This window comes from Rhinatrema bivittatum, chromosome 3 (genome assembly GCF_901001135.1).
Source record: "Rhinatrema bivittatum chromosome 3, aRhiBiv1.1, whole genome shotgun sequence".
Lineage (NCBI taxonomy): Eukaryota > Metazoa > Chordata > Amphibia > Gymnophiona > Rhinatrematidae > Rhinatrema > Rhinatrema bivittatum.
This window is the reverse complement of record NC_042617.1, coordinates 240,763,849-240,783,274: the sequence shown is the minus strand read 5'-3', so window position 1 is coordinate 240,783,274 and position 19,426 is coordinate 240,763,849. Positions and strand designations below refer to the sequence as shown.

At 44.8% G+C, this 19,426-nt stretch overlaps 1 protein-coding gene across 4 annotated transcripts in view; it reads left to right on the top strand.

Annotated features, from left to right (window-relative positions):
* The window catches only part of TMEM178A (transmembrane protein 178A), a 272,754-nt gene that overhangs the window by 149,457 nt on the left and 103,871 nt on the right, over positions 1–19,426 (top strand). The gene's annotated exons all lie outside the window — the stretch shown is intronic.

Sequence of the window (19,426 nt, the reverse complement as noted above, 5' to 3'; positions counted from 1 at the left end):
ATTAGAATCGTGAGCCGGCACACTAAAACCCCCTAAAACCCACCCCTGACCCTTTAAATTAAATCCCCCACCCTCCCGAACCCCCCCCCAAATGACTTAAATAACCTGGGGGTCCAGCGGCGGTCCGGAACGGCAGCGGTCCGGAACGGGCTCCTGCTACTGAATCTTGTTGTCTTCAGCCGGCGCCATTTTCCAAAATGGCGCCGAAAAATGGCGGCGGCCATAGACTAACACGATTGGACGGCAGGAGGTCCTTCCGGACCCCCGCTGGACTTTTGGCAAGTCTTGTGGGGGTCAGGAGGCCCCCCCCAAGCTGGCCAAAAGTTCCTGGAGGTCCAGCGGGGGTCAGGGAGCGATTTCCCGCCGCGAATCGTTTTCCGTACAGAAAATGGCGCCGGCAGGAGATCGACTGCAGGAGGTCGTTCAGCGAGGCGCCGGAACCCTCGCTGAACGACCTCCTGCAGTCGATCTCCTGCCGGCGCCATTTTCCGTACGGAAAACGATTCGCGGCGGGAAATCGCTCCCTGACCCCCGCTGGACCTCCAGGAACTTTTGGCCAGCTTGGGGGGGGGCCTCCTGACCCCCACAAGACTTGCCAAAAGTCCAGCGGGGGTCCGGAAGGACCTCCTGCCGTCCAATCGTGTTCGTCTATGGCCGCCGCCATTTTTCGGCGCCATTTTGGAAAATGGCGCCGGCTGAAGACAACAAGATTCAGTAGCAGGAGCCCGTTCCGGACCGCTGCCGTTCCGGACCGCCGCTGGACCCCCAGGTTATTTAAGTCATTGGGGGTGGGGGATTTAATTTAAAGGGTCGGGGGTGGGTTTTAGGGGGTTTTAATGTGCCGGTTTTGCGATTTTACGATTTTTCACGATATTTTACCCCCCCAAACGGCAACAATACGATTCCCTCCCCCTCCCAGCCGAAATCGATCGTTAAGACGATCGAGGACACGATTCACATCTCTACTACCTATTGTTATCTTTTGTTTACTTGAATTTGTTTACTCTAGTTTTTCCCTTTGTTAAACTGTAAAACCGATCCGATATGGTTATTTACTATGAAGGTCGGTATAAAAAACTGTTAAATAAATAAATAAAATATTCATTGTGGATGTCCTGAAAAACAGGCCTGTTGGTGGCTCTAGTGGACTAGAGTTGGCCCCCCCTGGCATAGGCAAACAGTTGCACCTGCTCAAAAGCAATGTAACTTTGTGTCTGTGGATTTACACACCTACTTTTACAAATCAAAAGTTGATGCAAATATCCTCTCCCCATTCCAATTTCTCCCTTCCTCCTCCCAGCATGCCTACTTACTACCGGTATGTGCATAAAAGTGAGCAGATAATCATGTTTTGTGCATACTTTATATGCACAGACCCTAAATAGATTTTCTCCAAATAGGGATTTATGAGCAGAAACCATGGTTTATGAGCTTAAATGCTTTTCAAAATTACCCCTCAAAATTAGCCCTGGCTTCTAAGTACTGTGCTACCCTGCCAGGGACCTTGGTAGTCCAGAAAGCTTGCATCTTCAAAATGTGTATTAGACTAGTAGCTTTATTATCTCTTTGCAAATACTTTTGACGTTTTCTTTAGAAAACATTTTATTGCTGCATGCTAACACAGTAATCCTTTTCTACAACATATAGTACAAACAGAAATTCTTAGCCTCTAATCTAGCAATCATATATTTTGATGAAGCTTGCTTGACAAAACATTTCTGATTGAAAAATTAAATAAATGGGGGCAGGCGGGAAGTCATCTCAGGTTCCAAGAGCCCCATTGTTGCATTGAATGAAATATTATTCTGCCTGTAAAGGAAGGAGGCATATGTAAAATTCCTGCAAAGGAAGCAAGAGAATGGGAAGCACTCATTATTTTGCTGCAGGAACTGGTATAGAAAACATTGATATGTGGATTGGAAAAAAAACTTATGTATCTGTAAGACCTCTCTGCTTTTAGAATGCCTTTCTTATGTCTTAGTGTTCAATAAAACAGTATTATAGGCTCAGTATGCTGTGCTCTATGTACTTAATTGTTTTGTGCATAAGGAATGGGAGAAGGTTAAGAGGTCTTTAACAAGAACTTAGGATTTTCTTACCATATCATTTAGACAAACCTCATGTACCAATGTGATGGTCACCCCTCTGAGGCACTTACTTAGAGATGAGTCACTGTAATCTAATACAAGAGCTGATATAGAACTTTCTCCTCCTTCCTTAATGCTGGGCTTAGTTTTATTTTTATGCATTCTCAGTCCCCTACCCAGCATAGCAGCTACTATCATGTGCCTCAATGAAGATTTTCGATTTGGAAGCATATTTTAATATTCAAATCAAAGTGGCTGATCTTTCTACCTTCTCTTTCAATTTGCTGTTGCTTGGTTTCTGTCACTGTCTACCTATGGCCTTACTTCTGCGTCTTCCTGTGGTCCTCCAGCATCTGCTTGCTGCCCCACAATGTCTGGCTCTCTTGTTGTCGCCTATGCCAAGACCTCAGCCTCCAACAGCTTTCTTGTTCCAGCTCATCTATATATTCTTTTATTTTAAGATGCAACTACAAAAATACTTTTCCTTCTCAGTAGCCAGATCTACCTATGAACTGGGTAATACTTTTTTCTCTCTCTCTCTGTTGGCTTAAACAGTGATGGGCCTAGCACAACCCTCCCTCTTTCATGCCTATGGAAATTCTGAACAACCCACTAAACTTGAACTGTTGTGTTCTTCTAGCTGTTGCACTACTAATTGTGTTGGACTTGCAACAGCTAGAAGAACACAACAGCAGTTCAAATGACATACTCTGTGCCTGGTGATGGTGTAGTGGTGCCAGTGTGGCAGTAGTTCTAGGGATGGCAGTGACAATTTTGGCAGCAGTAGCAGCAACACTAACAGTTACATTAGGATAGACAGTAAAAGTAATTGTGGTAGTGGTTACAGCAGCATTTGCAGTTGCAGTAACCTTGGTGTAAGCAGGCCTGGATTTGTCAATAGACACACTAGGCCTGTGCCTAGGGCAGCAGAAATCTGGGGGGGGCAGCAGGCCGGATGAAGATTTGTTGCATTTCAGCTTTGCTGAATCTCTCAGAAGAGAATAGCCCTGGGAGAAAATTATGTTAGCGGTGTAAACGGTAGCTAGAGACCGAGCTCTTCCATCAAGCAGTTGAATCAGTGCAATATCTTAGGCATCCATATGCTAACACCAGCTATTTCTTTTCAATTTACCCTGTACAGTTGGATAATGTCAGTGAAGAATAAATCCATCGATGTCCGCAAATTTTCTTACACAAAATCTACTGGTCGGTGAGGCCATGCTTGATAATATGGTGGCTGGAGAGGGTTCTGAAGTGAATACAGGCCCTGAGACAGTATCTGTGATTTCTGAGCCGGAGCTACCCACCCGCGAGGAATTTTGCGGATGGTTCTGTGATTTATGGCAGTACATTAAAATGCATAAGCAAGAGATAACTGCACTGATCGCAGAACTGAAGGAGGACCTTTCGGATATGGGCCGCAAGATCGATGAAATGGGCATTCGAATAGAGTCTCATACAGAGGAATTACAATGCATTCACAAAGAGCAGAAAAGTACAAAAGACGAATGTGAGTTGCCTTCTGAAAAATTGGAAAATCTTGAAAATCACTCGCATAGGAACAATTTACGTTTCAGAGACATACCCGAGTCTCCGGAATATGCTAATTGCGCCGATGTGGTGGTAAAGCTTTGCAAAACTTTTGTTTTTTGCTAACAGCAGCTTTGACAATGGCCAGCTGCCACCTATTAAAATTGAATGGGTGCATCTCTTGTTGGGCCCCAAAATCATCAATAAACCATGGGACATAATTGTGTGTTTCCATTCTTATGCAATCAAAGGTCAGATTTTTACTATGGCCCAGAAGCAAAGCATTTGGCAAAGGGAAGGTCATGAGTCAGCTATCTTTGTGGACATTTCCTTCATTAACCTGAGGAAGTGACAAGAGCTTCAGGAGATTAAAAGTTTCCTATGCAAAGAAAATATACGATATCGCTGGCTATACCCATTCAGCTTATGGTTTGCTTTGAAAGGAGTTTCTCATCACATGAAGACGTCAGAAGAAACTGCTGTGATTCTAAAGGATGCAGGCTTTTCAGTGCCTAAATTTGACAGTGCGGAGGCAGATCCACGAGGAGCCTCCACAGTGGCAATGTGTAGCAAAGGGAGGAAGACCGCTGAGACTAAACTCTGAAGGATCATCATCATCTAAGGATACCACATGAGTAGTGATGGCTATGGCTCTGACTCTATTACTTATTATAATTGAACTGGACTCAGCTGGGATTTAGATGGTCTTGGTAAAGAGGCTGGAGTTTCATTCTTAATATTTGGTATACAGAGCCTCTATAGTTACTGGGGAGGGGTTTGCTCTGAATATTCTGACCATCGTAACAGTTAATATTCATGCCTAGGTTTATGATGTTTGCTAGTTGTATTTGATTGCAACAGTGTGTGTATTGCTTGACAGGGAGGTTAGAGGCTTTCTCTGATGATTTCAGGTTTTCTTAGACTTGTGGTTTGGTGACTACAAATCATGGAGGGGGAGGATTGAGGGGCAGGATATGGGGTATCAAGGTCTAATTCTTTCTAATATGGATATGCAAGCATATTATGTATGAAGGCAGGGATCTACATGGATATGTGTTTTGGGGAGAAGCATTTGTTGGGGAGATCCTGTTTGTACAGAGCTGGTCTTATATAACTGAAGGGGGAATTACAGATTTTGGGTTGGTAGATGGGCAGTTTGGGACTTTGCTGGGGTGTAGTAGTGCCTTCTGTTCTAAGGTAGGTTTTTTCTCATGCCTTCCTTTAAGACAGTCTCAATGAATGCCTCAGGCAGGCGTAAATTTTGAAATAAAGGTGGGGGGGAATTAGTTGGGGCCGGGGGGTGGGTGGCGCCAGAAAGAAAGTTCCCTCCGAGGCCGGCTGCGCGGCTCGGCACACGCAGGCTGCCGATTTTGCGCAGCCTTGCGCCCGCCGACCCCGGATTTTAAAAGATATGTGCAGCTACGCGCGTATCTATTAAAATCCGGCGTACTCTTGTTTGCGCTGGGTGCGCGAAGAAAAGTATGCACGCGCGTACTTTTTAAAAATCTGCCCCACTATGATTAGGGACATTGCTATTGGCAATTACGGTAAATGAATCCTTTCTAGAGGATGATTATATTTTACCCAACTTAATACTGTCATTCGAAATAGCTCCAACAGTGTTATGGGACTGCTTAAAAGCTGTAGCACGGGGCCATCTTAAATCCAGAACCTTTCATTTAAAGAAATTGAGGGAGGAACAGCGAATGCAGTTAATGGCTAGGATAGGTCACCTGGAGTCTTTACATAAGCAGAAGTTATCTTCATCTGAATATCGACAATTGGCTGCATGCTGACATCACTTAGACAGATTAAACTCTGTTTCAATTGCCCACTCATTAGTGCTGACTCGTCTTTTTTTTGAGGAAGCAACAAAGCGGGGAAATTGTTAGCTCAAAAACTGAAGAAATGAATGGTGCAGAATAAAGTAGTTAAGATTAAGGATGTGGATGGAACAATATTAACGGAGCATACAGATATACAGCGGAGATTTTTACAATGTTATTCTGATTTATATAGTCCTAATAACCAGATCTCCACTGAGGAAATAAGTCTTTATTTGGAGCAGATACCTCTCTCTAACTTATCAAATTCTCAAAGGATGCCCTAGATAAAGAAATATATGAGCTTGAGGTGCCCATAGCTATAAAATCTTCAAAATCTGGGAAGTCCCCCGGGCTAGATGGTTATACATCTCACTTCTATCAGAAATTTGCCCATGTAGTGATTCCTCCACTCACTAAGATGTATAATTCTTTTCGTTTCAAGAATAGCTTATTGCCCACTAGGGATGTGAATCGTTTTTTGACGATTTAAAATATCGTCCGATATATTTTAAATCGTCAAAAATCGTTAGAGGCGATATTTAATAGGAATTCCCCCGATTTATCGTCAAAAATCGTAAATCGGGGGAAGGGGGAGGGCGGGAAAACCGGCAAACTAAAACATCCCTAAAACCCACCCTGACCCTTTAAAATAAATCCCCCACCCTCCTGAACCCCCCCAAAATGTCTTAAATTACCTGGGGTCCAGTGGGGGGGTCCCGTTGTGATCTTCCACTCTCGGGCGTCGGGCGCGTTGATAGAAAATGGCGCCGGCGCTACCTTTGCCCTGTCATATGACAGGGCAAAGGTAGCGCCGGTGCCATTTTGGTTCCTGTTCCCCGATGTCACGAGCGTAGGAGATCGCTCCCGGACCCCAGCTGGACCCCCAGGGACTTTTGGCCAGCTTGGGGGGGCCTCCTGACCCCCACAAGACTTGCCAAAAGTCCAGTGGGGATCCGGGAACGACCTCCTGCACTCGAATCGTGTTGCCGTACTGCCGGCGCCATTTTGCTGTACGGCAATATGACCATATGGCCGGCGCCATTTTGCTTTGCTTTGCTTTGCAAAATGGCGCCGGCCATATTGCCATACAGCAAAATGGCGCCGCCGTACGGCAACACATTTCGAGTGCAGGAGGTCATTCCCGGACCCCCGCTGGACTTTTGGCAAGTCTTGTGGGGGTCAGGAGGCCCCCCAAGCTGGCCAAAAGTCCCTGGGGGTCCAGCGGGGGTCCGGGAGCGATCTCCTATGCTCGTGACGTCGGGGAACAGGAACCAAAATGGCGCCGGCACCATTTTCTATCAACGCGCCCGATGCCCAAGAGTGGAAGATCACAACGGGACCCCCCCCACTGGACCCCAGGTAATTTAAGACATTTTGGGGGGGTTCGGGAGGGTGGGGGATTTATTTTAAAGGGTCGGGGTGGGTTTTAGGGATGTTTTAGTGTGCCGGTTTTCCCGCCCTCCCCCGATTTACACGATATTTATAAAAACAAAACCGCGACGATCCGATTCCCTCCCCCCCCCCAGCCGAAATCGATCGTTAAGACGATCGATCACACGATACACATCTCTATTGCCCACTTCTAATATAGCAGGAATTACGATTCTGGCTAAACCCTGCCAAGATCCTATCACCCTATATCTTTGATTAACTTGGATTTAAAGATTTTGGCAAAAATTCTAGCTTCCCGGTTAAATGGATTTATTGCAAATATAATAGACTCAGATCAGGCTGGTTTTATACCAGGAAGGATGGCCGCCGACAATGTCCATAAAATGGTCAATATTATGTGGTGGTGAAATATCTCTTCCCTGTTTCTCACTGTTGATGTGGAAAAAAACTTTTGATCTAGTCCATTGGCCATTGGAGCAGATGAAGTTTGGGGAATATTTTCTTCATTGGATCCGTCAGCTGTATACTAATCCTAAAGCTTGTATTATGGTTAATGGGGGTTACTCTGAGGGGTTTCCAGTAGGCAGGGGCACAAGACAAGGATGCCCATTGTCTCATCTCCTGTTTGCCCTTTTTTTGGAGCTATTTGCTATTAGGATTCAGAGTAATATGGCCGTGGTATTACGCTTGGAGCTTTCTCTTGCAAATTGTCTTTATTTGCTGATGATGTTCTATTCACATTAACAGATCCTTTAGAGTCCCTTGCAGCAACAGTGAAGGAAATGGAAGCCTTTAGCTCTGTATCAGGATTCTGCATCAACTGGGACAAGTCCGAAATATATACTATTACAGTTCCCTGTGCTGAGAAGAAGATACTTTGGGGGAAATTGACCCCCCTTTATTTTCTATACTATTGACCCCCCCCCCTTTATTTTCTATACTATTTCCCCCCTTGTTCCTTCATCTCCCTGTTACATGTAACTTTTATTTTCCTTTCCAATGTTATTTTCCTGTTCATTGTAAACTGATGTGATATGCAAATGAATGTCGGTATATAAAAGTTCTAAATAAATAAATAAATTCCCATTTAAGTGGGCAAATCATAAGATTAAATATCTGGGGGTTTACATAAGTAGTAGGGAGGATCTATTTAAGTTAAATTGTGCTCCATTAATGGCTGGGATCTATAAGGACATGGAGGAATGGAATTGTTATATTTCCTGGTTGAGGAGAATAGCCACTCTAAAGATGAACATGCTGCCATGAATTAGTTATCTCTTCAAGACACTCCCAGTAATAATGGCTTCCATGTTAAAAATGTGGCAGAATAGGCTATTGAGATTTGTTTGGGGGAATAAATATCCCCAGGTGGCCAGTCATGTTTTATTTTTACCTAAATCTAGGGGAGGCTTGGGAGTACCTATTTGGCCTGGTACTATGCGGCATCTAATCTCAGGGCAATAGTAGACTGGCATCGCACGGAAAACCCAAAACCTTGGGTCATTTTGGCACAGGCCTTATTGGGCAAATTACCTCTCTTCATTAATTTGGCAGCCTAAATGAGCCTGGGAAATTACCAGAGATGTATACCCATCATTATCGCTCTCCCTTTTGGTGTGGGATAGGTGGTGTACTCTTTTAGTTGGATCTAGGGGTTATCATTTTAGCACATCTCTTTATTATAATCGTCACTTTTTGCCTGGGTTGACGAATCCTGCTTTTCAAATTTGGCAATCACTTGGGATTTTAAGATGGGTACACATATGGGGCTTATCTGGGCTTGTTAATTTTCCAACACTACAAACAACCTATGATCTTCCTGATCAGGCTGTATTTCCCTATATGCAACTTAGTCATTTTGTGCTACACACTAAGGCCTGGATTTATCAAAATGTGGTAAGTACCGCATGCGATTGCAAAAGGGGCGTGGTTTATGCAAAAATTCAGTTTATTGCAATTTGGACTAATTACCTATGTGAAGAGCTAAGTTAGTGCATATTATGATAACATTATCTGAATTTGTGATAGGTGTCAGACCTGTTGTATTTCCTGCATATGACCACTGGGTGAACCATTTTTGAGAGAGTGAGAGCAAGCTTGGCCATAATGTCATCCCCATAGGGAGGTATTTGTATCCCTATGGTAGGTCCACCTAGTAACTCGAGGTGGGGTTTAGGTATGAGTGTAGGGGGTTAGGGGCCACTTTGACATTCAAAGTGAGACGTATGAACAGAACAGTGCTCTCTTGTGAAGATTTGATGACCCTCGGAGTGAGGATACTCACCCAAAGCTGAAATTTGTGCAATGTTATCTCAGCTTTGGGTGAGTATCCTCACTCCGAGGGTCATCAAATCTTCACAAGAGAGCACTGTTCTGTTCATACGTCTCACTTTGAATGTCAAAGTGGCCCCTAACCCCTACACTAAGAAAAAGGGACGGGGGCAAAATTGTGCAGCCAACTGCATCGCAGTGGTGCGTCTTCTCCTGATGTAGTTGCAGCCGCACCATACCGTATTGCCCCCGTACCGCCAATAGAAAAGGTGATGTTAATTCTGGTGCACTGCCAGCGATATAATATGTAAAACATTATTGCCCCCAGCAGTACCGGAATTAAAATGTTTTTACTCCACCCAAAGCCCACTGAAACCCCTCCCCTTTTCTGAATTTAAATATTATTGCTGCGATGTGGTACTTATTGTGTTTGATAAGGTCCTAATGCAAGTGATAACCCCTCATTGAGGTTTGATAAATTACCCTATTAGCCAGCAATTCTAGATGGCTAACTTATTAGCTGGCTAAGTGCCCAAATTTTCATTTAGTTGAGTAACTTCTGTCTAAATGTTTTGAATATGGACTTCTGTGTTTATAATTTTTCAAGCCAATGCAATAATCTGTGCATCAAAACTGAAATACAGTGCACAGTTTTTTTAATGTACAAATTTAAATGTTTTTAACTCCCGATGTATTAAGCTAACGCTATGCTCACTATTCAGGAGTTACAAAAAAGGTGCAGTCAGAAAAATGTGTGTTCAGCATAGGCTGAACACACATTTTAAACCTGTATGCTGTTAGATCAGAGGAGAGACAGGTAGGAGAAAGCTCTGGTCTGCCCGATGTTTTGACCAGGAGGGAAGGATGAGAGAACTGCTGAACACTGCAGTGGCAGAGGGTCCCTGAGAGGAGAATGAAAGAAAAAAAAAATTCAAAATGGTGCCAGAGAGAAGAGGTATGGCACTGTATGGGCTGGTGCTGGGAAGACTGCTGTGAGGCAGTTAGAGGGGGAAAAAGACACAAAAAAAATCCTATAATACAGCAAGGGAAAGTTGCTGTGTGCTCCCGAAGCCTCTTCCCGCACCCTCTTGCCACTTCTGACACACCCGCTGGAAACTTTATTCCACCTCTGACCAGGAAACTTTTACTCCTGGTCAGAAGTGGAATAAAGTTTCCAGCATTAAGAAAATGCAAATTAAACCAGTACTGCAATGGGAGGCAATGCTTAATACCCTCATTAACATGAGATTTCTATGAAAGGCACTAAGCTGACCACACTTTTTCCAATGTACATTTTCTGTGTGCAAAATTCCTTGTTGCATGGGCAGTGAGTCTTGTGCACAGAAAATGCACGTTCAAGAGCAGGTAAAACTGCGTTTGGCTGAATGAACCTTTCTGCATCAGCCTGTATGTGAGAAGGCAGATATTCTTTATAAAATGAGAAATCAATGTTTCACAGTTCTTTTTAGGTTAAGAAGAGCCAAGATGTGTGCATTTTTTTATATGGCATCTTCCTCCTACTCATTGGGACTTCCAGTTTGTTTGGAACTAGGGATGTGTTTTTGTTTTGAAACAGCATTAACACATCAGCAACACTGGTTGTTTTGTAGGGATGTGCATGAGAGAGAGATTTTTGCTTCAGTTCATTCAATCTGTTTGTTTGGCTCAGTGATTCATCTTGTTAAGTTTGGGTAAAAAAAAAAAAATGTGTTTGTGTGTGTCATCTGGTTATTTGTTTTCCATGAAAGTCAATGGGGGAAGCAATGTATCCTATTTGGGGCTCTAAAATAGGGGGTTTTCAAAGTTTAATGAAACTCCATCAACAGCAGAGGGAAAGGCACTCCAAGACACCAAGAGTAGGGCAAAGTGGAACCAAGAGTGGCATGAAAAGCCCAAGACACCAGGATAGGGCAAAGCAGCCCAAACTGAAGGCTGGAGGATGAAAATGAGGAACTGGGGTAAACTATGGTAACTTTTGGTATAACATTTCTGCGGCAATTACCACCCTAAACAGAAGGAATGGGGATAATCCCTATGGAGCGGCAGTTATAACCAGCCAGTGGTACATTCGAGCAATACATCTGGGCATATCTTACAGTCAACATAAGGTTCGGTTACTGGACTGTTTACATTACTTCAGTGAAGTCTGAACAGATTCATTCATTACGGTGAGCCAGTCAGCTGTTGTGCTTCTACTGCCAGAGCAGGCCCTCGGTGCACTGCAAGAAAGAATGAATAAATAAAGCTGGGAGGAAGTAGGTCTTTCCATCAGCTGTCTGTATGGCTCCAATAGGGCTTCCTTACTAGGGATGTGCATTCGTTTTCAACGAATGTGCAATCCGCAACGCATAAGTCCCTGTTTGTTTGATTTGTGGGTTCGCGAAACGCATGGCGATCCCCCACAAATAAAACATATCATATTAGTTTCATTCTTTTGGTTCACAGTGATTTCTTAGCGGCCATTTGAAATTGGAGAAGGCCATGTGGGTGTATCCATAGCAAAAACCAGCTCTTTCCTGTGAGTCATAAGTGACCTCACAGCCCTTTCCTGTGAGTCATAAGTGACCTCACAGCCCTGTCATAGAGTGGGTCAGACAGGTTGGCAAGGAGACAAGAATGCAACCTATCAGAGCTAAGCATTTTTCTAATGCAGACAATCGCTGCTCTCACTCAGTGCTCTATGACGCTGTTCCTGATGACGCTGTACTATTTATACCTTAAGCACGCGGCGTGCCACGTTCTTTCTTTGCGGGGGGTGTCCGTGGAGGTGGCTTTACTCAGAGCTAGTCTGAGTGTCTCAAATCTGTATTCAATTGCTAGCTACTTTGATAGAATTTTCCATTGAAAAAGATATTTGTTTGTTTTTGCTGCAGTGCCAGCCAGGCTTTTTTTGACCGCACTTTTTTTTTATTGAACTCAGACGGTCTCTCTGTCTCTCCCACTGAGACAAGCTACCAGCAGTGAAATTTTGCTGCTTATCTTACCCCCCTGGGGTAGGTTGCAGGCAGGGCTTGCGTGGTGTGGGTGGGAGATAGTGTGAGTTGGTATTTTCAAACAAGAAGCAATTTTCAAACAAGAAGGAATTGTGCTTGCTCAGACTTCCAGTCAAGTCTTTTCTCTGCTGTTTCATTTTTTTGTGCACACAGAGCAGTCTCAGTTGTAGTGTACATCAAGGCACTGCACTGTGTCTGTGGGCAGTTTTCCAGACTCACATATATTGGGACAGCAGTGCTCTATTAAGCCAAATCCCCAGTAGGCCTCTTTTATAGTTACAAGTTTGGTGTGTGCACATACAGCGGTCTCAGTTGTAGTGTACATCAAGGCACTGCACCGTGCATCTGTGGGCAGTTTTCCAGACTCATATATATTGGGACAGCAGTACTCTTTTTTTTTTTTTTTTAATTTTCTATTTATTGTTCTTTTTCAATGATATCGTATACAATTGAAAAGAAAACATAATTATGACTTCAAATAGTCCATCAGTCATACAATACAAAGTAATACATAAAGTCATAATTCCCATAGTCCCCAATTGTGCGGGGAGACCCTCCCAGGAGACATCTTTAAGCAGAGGAAATAAAACAAAAAACAGCTAACACCGTTTATGAAAGCACTAGGGATGAAATGGTTACTATTTCTAAAGAACAGAATTCACATATTTAGGTTACAGACTCTAAACTAGGCCTGGCTTCAGGTACAGTGGGTAATCTATCAGTAACAAATTTACACAGCTGATCAGGCTGGAAGAAAGTATATGTTAAATCTTTAAATTTGATAATACACTTGCATGGAAACTTGAGGAAGAATAGTGCTCCAAGCTGTAACACTCTAGATCTTAATTCAAGGAACTGCTTCCTCCTTTGCTGTGTTTCTTTGGCTAAGTCCGGAAATATTTGGATATTCATACCGAGAAATGTTTGCCGCTGATTTCTAAAATTCATTCTGAGGACCCAGTCTCTATCAGAATCCAACAAAAAAGAAATTATAAGTGTAGATGGTTGGGTCACTTCTTCAGTAGATGTTTCCAGGATCTCAGATATATTCAGTGGTGATAACTGTTGCATTTCTCTACCTTCTATAGGAATCTTTTTCTTAAAAGGGAGGTAATAGATCTTCGATAAAGGAGGCAGTGTGGCTTGTGGTATTTTTAAGACTTCTACAGCAAACCTTGACCACATCTCATTTGGTGAAACTGTTAATTTCTTGGGGAAATTGATTACTCTTAAGTTTTTATTCCGCTGATTGTTATCCAGATTTTCCAATTTTCTTAGGAAATATAAATTATCTTTCACCAAATTTTGACTATTTTTTCTTGTCTCATCTCTGACTTCAATACATCTATTTCCTGTTTAGTTTCAGTTTACTTCTCTTTTAATTTATTTACTTGTTTTTGTAATTGTCCCACTTTCTTTACTATTGGGCTGATCTATACAGTCATGTTCTTATTCAACGCCTCAATAGCTAACCAAATTACCTTCAATGTAAATGCTTCAGGTCTTACCAGAGGTGTTAGTATAGGTTCAAATTCCTGTAAGTCTCCTCCACTGTGCTATGAAACCAGCTCCTCCAGAGACCGCAATTCTCCTTCATGTGATTCTCCACTTTCGGATCCGAGGGCTCCTGGTTGAATCGCTCTGGCCAGCCCATCCTCTGACCTTCGCAAAGCCCCCTCCCTGGCGTCATCCAGGAACAACTCCATCTGGGTCAGGTTAGCAAGTCTACTCGCCGCCGGGTTCTCAGGAGCAGTCCTTTCTGCTGGTGAAAGTGATGTTAGTGAATCATAGAGGGCGCCGGCTATCGGTACGTCTCCTCAGCGTTCCTCCTGCAATTCCTCACCCGGCTCTCCATTCCGTCTCATGATGTGGGCGTATCTGACCTCGTATCTGACCCAGCGACATGATGTGGGCGTATCTGACCTCGTATCTGACCCAGCGACAAGGCTTACGCTCCGAGTGAGGCATTGGAAATTCAATCGAGTTAACTCAGGAGAGAGATGCGGCACACCTTCTCTCTAGCACACCATCTTGGATCGCAGCAGTGCTCTTTTAAGCCAAATCCCCAATAGGCCTCTTTTGGGATCTTCCTTGATTGTGAATTCACACTGAAAGCATGCATTAAAAAAATCATTAACGATGGGTATTTTAAATTGAATGTCCTTAAAAGATTGAAGCCTCTCATTTCCAAAAGATTTTAGAACAGGCTTACAAGCTCTTGTTTTTTCAAAATTGGATTACTGTAATTCGATGTTTTTGGGCCTACCAGCGAATATTACAAGATTATTACAGAACACAGCAGCTAGACTTTTGACAGGAACTAGAAGATCTGATCACATTATGCCAATATTGAAGGACCTTCATTGGTTGCCTGTTAAATACAGGGCTCAGCATAAAGTTCTAGTGCTAATTCATAAAACCTTCTACAACGAAAAGATACAATGGTTAACCTCAACATTACATTTTCATATCCCATCAAGAATTACAAGATCAGCAGGTACAGGGATGTTATCCATCCCTTCTCCTAAAATTCTCATTTAAATAATGTGAGAGAAAGGGCTATTTCCATTGCCGGGCCCCAGCTGTGGAACTCTCTACCTCAGGAACTAAGGATGGAATCTGACATTAAAATATTTAAAAAGGGTATTAAAACATGGCTATTCAAACAAGCCTTCCAAGAGTTTTAACCTAAGGATTATATTCCCCCTTTAATATAAATATTTAGTTAATTATATTATCTCTGCTCTTACTGCTCTGCTTCTTTAACTGTTTAAATTTTGTTTAATTATTTTACTATTTTATTTGTTTTACTAGTTTATAATGAAACTTTGTATTTACTTCCCTTCATTTAATTTTGGAAATGCAAATATTTGTTAACTAATTTAAATCGATGTGAAATGTTCTCATGAAACTTCGGTATATAAAAATTAAATAATAATAATAATAATTACAAGTTTGGTGTGTGTACATACAGCGATCTCAGTTGTAGTGTACATCAAGGCACTGCACTGTGCGTCTGTGGGCAGTTTTCCAGACTCACATATATTGGGACAGAGGTGTTCATTCACCATTAAAGAAATAATTATTTTAATTGAAATCCCTAGTAGGCAGTGACATTAAATCCATGATGTCAGGGAAAGGTAGATGTGGTTGAGTGATTGGGACTGGCAGAGGAGGCACTTCAAAAGGCAGTGACAGTCCCCCATTAAAGTTAAAAAGGGAGCTGTTCCAATCTAAAATCTCTGGAGGGGCAGGCAGTTCCATCTGGAAAAAACTGAAATTTAAAGATGATGCACTGCCAACACCTGTTTCTGACCCTGTAGTGTTGGAGGTGAGGGAAGGGGAGGCTGAGTCATGCAAGACAAAAGGGCAAGACCCAAAAGCAGCAGTGTGACAGCAGACTCGACTTAGAGTTGAAAATGTAGCGCAGGCACTGTCTGCTTCTTATTCTGATGAAGAATCATTTTGTGTGGGATTCTCATCTTCAGAAATGGAAGACGTAATAGCTGAAGAAAGTTTAGGAGGATTAGTTAGTTCTGTCTTAGCCTCCACTTCAGTGCTGCAGGGGAGAGATGAAACTGATGATGATGAGGAGGAAGAGCAGTCAGCGCAGGCACAGAGTGTGACTGATGCTCCTGACATTGCTTCTCAGGGTGCACCCACTACTTTATCCAGTGCCATCATCCACCCCGAAGGCTATAGAGAAGGGATTGCGAAATAAATCTGCGATCTGGAGTCACTTTAAAGTGATGGAGGACCCGCGTTTTGCTCAGTGTAATTACTTTGCAAGGGCTATTAGCAGAGGCAAGCAAATGGGACATCTAATTTTGCATGATGCATCATATGCAGAAGCAACACCCAACAGTACTGCTATCTGGGGATGGTGGCAGTACCAGTCAGGGGACCCCTTTTTCCAGGCAGCATAAAGTGGTTGAAAAGGAGCAGACTCACCCATGCCCTCAGCCCCTTCTAGCAGTCAGGTGGCAGGCCAGTAGCCCCCTGACATATGTCAGAAACAACAACCCACCATGGAGGAAATGGAATGGTGATTGGTAACGCTATTCCGGGGAAGGAGGCAGGCAGCCTTAAAAGTTGTAACCAGGAGCATCGGGGAAATGATTGCCCTTGATGACCAGCCCTTGCAGGTAGTGGAGAATGTGGGTTTCAAGCATTTGCTGAAGGTCTTAGTTCCAAATTACAAAGTCCCCTCCAGAACCACATTTAGCAGAAAGATCATCCCCAGCCTGTACAACCAGTGTCGCAGTCGCATCGAAGTGTTGCTAGCTAAGGCACAGGGGAGTGTGCATTTCACCTGTGATATCTGGACCGCTATGAATGCTGCACCCTCTTACCTCTCCCTGACAGCACACTAGTGGGACCTGGCTGAGGCTGGGGCAGGCAGCAGCTCTATTAGTGAGCAAGTATCAGGGTGGAGGTGGGCTTTACTGCACACCCACCTGACGGACAAGGCCCATACCTCAGCCAATATTCTAGCATGCATCAGACAGATGCTGGCGGGCTGGCAGCTACACCAGCGAGACAGGAATCTTCAGGCAGGGTTCTTTGTCACAGACAATGTTGCAAACATTGTAAAGGCAATATCCGACGGGCGCTTTCAGAACATCCAATGTTTTGCACACACTCTGCACCTGGTAGTGAAGTCAGCTCTGGGGTTGGAGTCCAATCACCAAGAGAATGAATACCTGCATACATTAATACACAAGTGTAGGAACATAGCAGCGCAGTTCCACAGAAGTGTGAAGGTGGGGCAGATTCTCCGGCAAAAGCAGACTGATTTGGAGATGTCTCACAAGCGTCTCATTCAAGACATTGGCACCCAGTGGAATTCCATCTATATGATGCTGCAGAGGTTAGTGGAGCAGCAGACACCCCTTCATGACCTTTCTCTGGAAATGGAGATAGGTGTGCATAGTCCCCTAGGGCATCATGATTGTTTAGTCATAAGTCAGCTGGTAAAAATCCTGCAGCCCTTGAAGGATGCCATGGAGGAGCTGAGTTCCAGAAGTGCCACCTTGGCTGACATGATCCCTATAGTTAATTTTCTGTAGGAAAATTTGGAGGGCTTTAAACATGAAGAGGGAATGACAGCAGAGCTGTTGCATTTTCTAGACTTTTTGCAGAAGAAGGTGCAAGAGAGATTAAGACCTTTAACAAAAGACCACATGTACATGCTTGCCACAGTCTGTGATCCCCGTGTGAAAGGGAAACTCGCCCTACAGTCTGATTGTCTCACATTTGTGAAGGACCTGCTGTTAGTAAAAGTCCGTGAACAGGAGCGCCATAGGCATAGACAGATTAGGCATGAAGCAGAGGAGGAAACAGCGAGCACTTCAGAGAGTAGTGCTAGCCCAAGCAGGAGCAGCACTCTGTCAGCGACAGCTAGTACTTCCTGCTCCACTTCAGTACGCCAAAGCCATGTTGCCCATAAACAAGCATATGCTCTGGAATGGGCTAGAATGAAAGCAGATGGCAAGAAGGACTCTCAGCCCACCCAAGCAAAGGAGACACCAGCACAAATGTCAGTGACACGGTATCTCACAGAGCCCATAGAGGACATGCAGACAGATCCGCTGGCATATTGGGCACACAAGTCCACTGTCTGGCCACACCTAGCCAAAGTGGCTAGGTGTGGCCAGACATGTCCACCAACCAGTGTGCCAAGTGAATGTGTATTTTCAATGACAGGGGATATCATGAGCCCTCACTGCTCAAGGCTGGCCCCAGAGTTGATGGAAATACTAGTGTTTTTGAAAATAAACATGCCTTTGCTTGGGTTTCCAAATTTTCCATGTGAATGGCAACATGAATAAAAGCAATTTAAATCCTTGCAGGAGCTCCAACTGCCTCATATGCTCCAGATAATATCAGCACATGTATATGATATCAACCGCTGTGCCTGTCCACTGTCCAGCCCTTACGTCACTACAAGGGCCTGACCTCAAATGCTGTGCTTGTCTGAGTTTAGTTCTAGTATTTCTAATTTCAGTTTCATGTATTTGTGTTGCAGTTTGACACTGCAGGCGAGGTAGTGGACCCTTGGGCCGGCCCACCTAGGATGACAGGGTAGGCTGGGGGGCGGAGCCACAGGCTGGCGGTGTTCACCCGGGAACCAGGAACCCCCCAGCAGGAGCCCGTAGGGTTCTGGAACCTTGGGACTTGAGGAGTAGGCTGAATGTCCAGTGGCAGGGATGGCCTATGGCCGGAGCTGTGGTAAGGAAGTCCAAAGGTATTTGGTAGTCCGAGAACCGGCTGTACAGGCCGAGGGCCAGCTGATGGCAGGACAGCGGGCGGCAGCGGGGACTGTAGCTAACCGGATACTGAGGCAGAGTCTGTAGTAAGTTGGAACTGAAGCAGGCTGTAGACTGGAATGGAGTCTGTAGCAGGCTGGAACTGAAGCAGGCTGTAGACTGGAATGGAGTCTGTAGCAGGCTGTGGACTGGAACGAAGTCTGTAGCAGGCTGTAGGCTGGAGCCAGGTCGAGAACGAGCCGGGGTCGGAGGCAGGCAGCAGAAAGTAGTGAAGTCAGGAACGAACCAAGGTCAGAGGCAGGCGGCAGGCTGAAGCGAGTCAAAAGCAGTCCAAGGGTCAAAGGCAGGAACGAAGAATAGATGAAGCGCAACTCAGAACTACTAGGCAGTAGTGAACCTCGTTGCAAGGCAAAGAGAAGGAGTCCGGGCGCCGGTTATATCGGCCTTAGGGCGTGACGTCATCAGCGCAGGCGGGGCCAGACTTCCGGGAGCTGTGCGCACAAAGTGGGCGTCCTCGCGCGCGTGGCAGCGGAGAGACGGGCAAGCAATGGCGGCCGCCACGTGGAGCAGGCAGCGCCGCCGGGGTCCCAGCCACGCGGAACGCGGCGTTTCCAGCGGCGGAGGTAGGCACCGTTCAGTCCTAGCGAAGGGGAAGCGGCGGAGACCGCAACAGTACCCCCCCCCTTTACGGCCCCTCTTGAGAGGCCCTGGCTTCTCTGGATGGTCCTGATGGAACTGCTGCAATAAGTTTTTGTCGAGGATATTGCGGCTGGGTTCCCAGGTGTTATCCTCATCACCGCAGCCCTCCCTCACCAGTAGATATTCCCATCTACGGTTGTGGAAGCGGACGTCCAAAACCTCACGCACCTGGTAAGTGGGGTCGTCGTCAATGGCTGTCTAAGTAGGATCCGGGGGCGTATGGTGATAGCGAGAGAGGACCACGGGTTTCAGCAGGGACACATGGAAGACATTGTGCATTCAGAGGGTTGAAGGCAGTCTCAGCCGATATGAAACCAGACCCACTCTCTCAGCAACCCGGAATGGGCCACAGAACCTGG